Source organism: Gekko japonicus, unplaced genomic scaffold, assembly GCF_001447785.1.
Source record: "Gekko japonicus isolate JY-2015 unplaced genomic scaffold, Gekko_japonicus_V1.1 scaffold32, whole genome shotgun sequence".
In the NCBI taxonomy this organism is placed as follows: domain Eukaryota; kingdom Metazoa; phylum Chordata; class Lepidosauria; order Squamata; family Gekkonidae; genus Gekko; species Gekko japonicus.
This window is the reverse complement of record NW_015167527.1, coordinates 171,725-176,684: the sequence shown is the minus strand read 5'-3', so window position 1 is coordinate 176,684 and position 4,960 is coordinate 171,725. Positions and strand designations below refer to the sequence as shown.

At 35.1% G+C, this 4,960-nt stretch overlaps 1 pseudogene; it reads left to right on the top strand.

The window, feature by feature from the left end:
• The first annotated feature begins 1,341 nt into the window (after positions 1-1,341).
• LOC107112187 lies at positions 1,342-3,939 on the top strand (annotated as a pseudogene).
• The last annotated feature ends 1,021 nt before the right edge of the window (positions 3,940-4,960 follow it).

The window sequence follows — 4,960 nt, the reverse complement described above, 5'->3', positions numbered from 1 at the left end:
AAGGGCAGGAAGGTACCAGCTGAATATTAGGGAAAACGTTTTTACAGTAAGAGTTGTGCAATAGTGGAATCAGCTGCCTCAGGAGGTGGTCCTTATCTGGAAGTTTATAGTTCAAAGGAGAAGCCACATTAATAAATATAATTTCTTTGTTCTCACAGGAATAGGAGATCAGTTATCGTTCTGTCATTGTTTATGTCTTTCTTTTTTGACATTCAGTTCATATTTTTCAGATTTTTAAAAAATCCTTTTAATAAATGCCATTTCCCCCTGAGATGCAACTTTTCTGTCAATGACTTGGTAGAATGTATCCAAGCATGTGTGGAATCCCTTGGGAAACCCCTTCTGTGTCTTTTTAAAAGCAGTCATTTAGCCCTCTACATTATCTGTCGTGCTTAATTGGTTGTCTGTGCTCTGTCTGTGTCTCGTCTTTCTGTTTATTTTATCTTCCCTAGGACCCTGTATTGATCCCAGCTTAGATTCTCTTCTGTTACTACTCCTTTCTTGTACTCCGAGCTGTTAGTGGAATTTCAGCCATAAAAATCAAAGTCAAAAGATTATTGCAGTTTTGGGTTACATGAGAATTCAGTTCACAAGTATAAAGAAGCTCCTACAGGGGCCAACTGGAATTGTAGAGCAGGAGTGTCGAACTCATTTGTCATGAGGGCTGGATCTGACATAAATGAGATCTTGTCTGGCAGGGCCATGCATGTCATAAAATGCAATGCCAGGTAGCGGAGATATAAACTTTATAAAGGACACAGACAAACATAATTAAAGATTTTTTAAACTTTAACTAAAACGTGCTTAAAACACTAGCCCTCTTGCAATATTTTGTCTATTTAACAGTCTCTGATAACTGACACCTCTTGCTCTGAATTATTGCATCAAAATATCTGTGCTTTAGCAATCTTGAGTATGCTGTTGGAGTGTGTATCTGTAAGGAGCAAACCTACTTTTGATTTATTGACATTCATTGCAGAAATCTCATGCTCAGTGTTCAGAGTCCAGTAGCACCTTTAAGAACAACAAAGGTTTATTCAAGGTATGAGCTTTTGTGTGTATACATACTTTTTCAGATACACTGGAATGGAAGGCAGAGTTCAAACTAATAGACAGGCTGAACAGCAAATTTTCATGTAACATGATGAAGATGGTTTAGGTTATGTAAAACCAAAACTAAATAACAAGCTAAGGTTAGAAGGTCAATAGTTGTTTTGATTTAATTAAGGGGGGAAAGGACACCAAAGCAATAAATATGTCAAAATAGGGGATAACTGTGTAAAGGCATCTTTTCTAATTGTGGGAAGTAAACGGAGACTCTCCATTAATCTCCTCTCAGGCATGGAGGTAACTTAACAGCATTTTTTTAAAAAATGGTCTTGTGTTGTGTCAGCAAAACATTCCAATATTCCTTGCATAACAACAAACAAGTTGACCCAATCTACAGTGAGAATAACAGATGTACTAAAAGTCTGTTAAACTCTGGAATCCTCAAAGTTATAAAGGGAAAAATATTCCAGAGAGAAGACAATACAGAATTTATGGAATCCTTCACTACCTTAAAAATTGAATACAGATGGTGAGTCTGTATATAACTGCAAATTATAAAATTGGTCGAGGGAATCTTTATATATGTGTAACTGATTAACATTGGTCATAATTGAGCTTGTTTTTCTATACATTTACAAAACTATAGCCCATATTAAAAATATTCAAGGGAAGATTAATTTTAAGTGTTTTAGAAAGTGTTATAACAGATTATATAAATTATAAAAGAATAAACTGTATAAACATTTGGTCTAGAGAACACTTATGAATGTTTATTTGAATAAGATTAGTTAGAGAAGTATGTTTAAAAACTTTAACTCATATTTAGGTAAGGCTTATAACAGAGATTTGCATAGATTGTAAACTTATAAAGGGTATCAAAGTTTTAATCTAATATAAAAGGTGTTATATAAACAAGATTGGTTTAAGGATCCCAAGAGCTTATGTAATTGGGGTAGATTGATTAGGGAATATGCTTTAAAAACTTTATTAAGCAGAATATTATTTTAAAATGTGTAAGCAAGGCTGAGTAGGCTAGAGAATTTTTTTTGTGATGTTAAAATAATTAGAACAAATAGAATGAGAAAATAATTTGACTATGAATTTAGGGAATTGTATAAATTTAGTTAATATCTAAATGTATCTTGTAGAAGATTATTGTAGAATGCTTAGACAATGCTCAAACAGAAGGAGCATGTTTTGTTAATCTATAGAGTTGCAAAAATTATAGATTTATGTGATTATGAAATTTTAAGATATACTTACATTTGGATTTATAGAAAATGGTAATGAAATGTTTTTGACAGCGCTTGAATATTTAAAAATGTTGTAGTGTTTAACATAGGCCTGCAATTAGACATATATGTATGAGGTAGTTTAAGAGATATAAAACTGTTATTATTACTCTCATGTATGTTTGTTTGCCTGTCTGTTTAAAATAATAAAAATTATTATTATGGCAAGAGCATAGTCCCTGTATCCACATTTACAAAGAGTTCAGTGTCCACATCTGCAAGGCCAGTACCTTCCTATGGGACTCCATTTATATTGCTAAGTCAGAAACAAAGGATTTGGTTTCAGATTCCTCACACAGAACTGCCACCCCCTAATGTTTACAGGGACAAAAACAATTGTGGCACCAACAACACTCCAAAATAGAAATCTTTACACAACTTTTAGGGGTGTTTGCATCTCTTTGAATTTGATTCAGAGTAAAATGTGAGAAGGTTGAGCTCTGTTAGAGAGTCTGATGGAGAAGAGGTTGTAAATGAATGAATGAATTTGGGAAAGAGGGATGACAGTTAAGTTGCCATAGCAACAATACAAAGAAGGACAATTAGACCTTCTGATAAAGGCATCAAGCTTTACGAAAGTTGAGTATGTGATCTTGTACTCTTGTTGAAGAAAAACTGCAAGATTAACAGAAAATCATGCCTTTTTGAGGCCAGGACTAGTGGTCTCCAGGACAGAGGTGGATTAAAACAGAAGATGGTTGGAAGAGATGTGAGCCCTGAAGTTCAGAACTTGAGGATGAGAACAATAAGCTTAAGAACATCAGTCATACTGATATCTTGAATGATGATGAAGTGCCAAAAACTGAATTTGCCAGCAAGAAAGGGAAAAAGGACCATGTTAGGAATAATGCAAAATCTCAGTGCTTCTCTCATGAAAAATGGATTTATGTGCATGAAGAAAGTACCAAAGAAAAGCATGGATATGCACATTGGGAGAAACATTTATTTGCTTAGATTTTAAGTGCAATTCAGGATATAAAAAGATTCAACTATGTGGTCAAACTTTTACAGTTAATTACAATATCCTAATTGACTTCATTGAGTGGTGCAGTTCACAAGAACTATTTCAACATTTTGAAAGACGAGTACATCCCATGTCTCATCAAAGCCCTTCTTCAGGATCTGAGTTCTACACTCTGCAACTTAATAAGGAGCTTTCGGAAGTCAGTGTTCATAGGGAACATTGATATTTGGATTTATAGATTGAACACGATCCCTTTGTGACAGCAGCAGCTCAATAATCTTCAGATGACCAAGCAAGTCAACAATGGCCTTACACTCAGTGATCTTCCTTTATATATTCTGAATAACATATTATATAGATTCTCAGATGGTTGGGACATTATTACTGTAAGTAAGCCAAATGACTCCCAAATTGTATATGCTCAGTGAAGACCGGCAGTTATGGAAAAAGCTTTGCCAGTATAATTTTACTGAAAAACAGTTCTGTAGGCATCTTATTCTGTCAGAAAAAGGTCTTATTGATTGGAAGGTGATGTACTTTGCACTTCAGAAATATTACCCCATAAAGCAGCAATATGGGGATACTTTGCATTTCTGTCATCACTGCAGTATTCTCTCCTGGAAGGAGCTCTAACACAAGTTGAAATTTTGTTCTGGATCCAACCCAGTGTTGCTATTCTTTCTTCATTTTCTAATCATGGGCCTTTACTACTTACCAGGAATTCAGCACAAGAAAGAAACTGTTTCACAAGATGCCTATTAAATATTTTTTAAAGGAAATATTCTCCAACCAAGGAAACTTTTAGGTACAGTCCTCAGAAATCTGTCATAAACCATGTACTGTACTTTGTATTCTGTCATTTAGTCCAATAAAATCTTCCTCTCTTGAAAACAAAAACAAAAGTTGAGTATGAAGGATGGGGTTTTTTTTAGTTTCATCTTCTTGTATCCTAACAATCCCCTCTCTCTCTCTCTCTCTCTGTATTTTTGGGGGAAGAAAATCCCATTGATTTACTTCTGAGTAAGCATGGTTAGTTAATGGGTTCTAGTGTGGTTTACATCACCAGGGCAGTGGCGGTGATGGGAACAGCATATTTAGTGAAACATCAGGGAACATAAATTATAGAGAACATATTAAGTTGGGGGGAGGTCAGGGAAGGAGAGAGTATGTCAGGCCATATGCTCAGCCTTATTACCTTACCAGAGTATTTGAAAACAGCTCAGGCCAGCTGCTCTGTGGGACAGCAGGGAATAATAAACTGATCCCCCCCCCCAGCTGAGTGGAAAGAGTCCCTATTTGGTATTCACGTAAACCTGTTTCATTTCTTTTTCTGAACAGACACTAAACATGATCATACGTAGCATTGGTTTCTTGTCCCTGTTGAACAAAATCTTTAATCTACTGCTATTTGAAGATGTGTTAGTCACACCTCTGTATAATGCAAGCAGGAATTTGGGAAGAGAGTGTCTTTTGATGGAATGTTTAACTTGAATAAAGAAAATGTAGCGGTTTTTTTTTTTAAAAAAAATCCTGCTTGGGACCAAATAAAATCTCCTTTTAATAATATACCTTTCAATATGCACGGTAAATGCACAGTGCTAGAGAGCTGCACTGGCTGCTTAACAATGCAGTCTTAAGCACAGTTATACCTTTC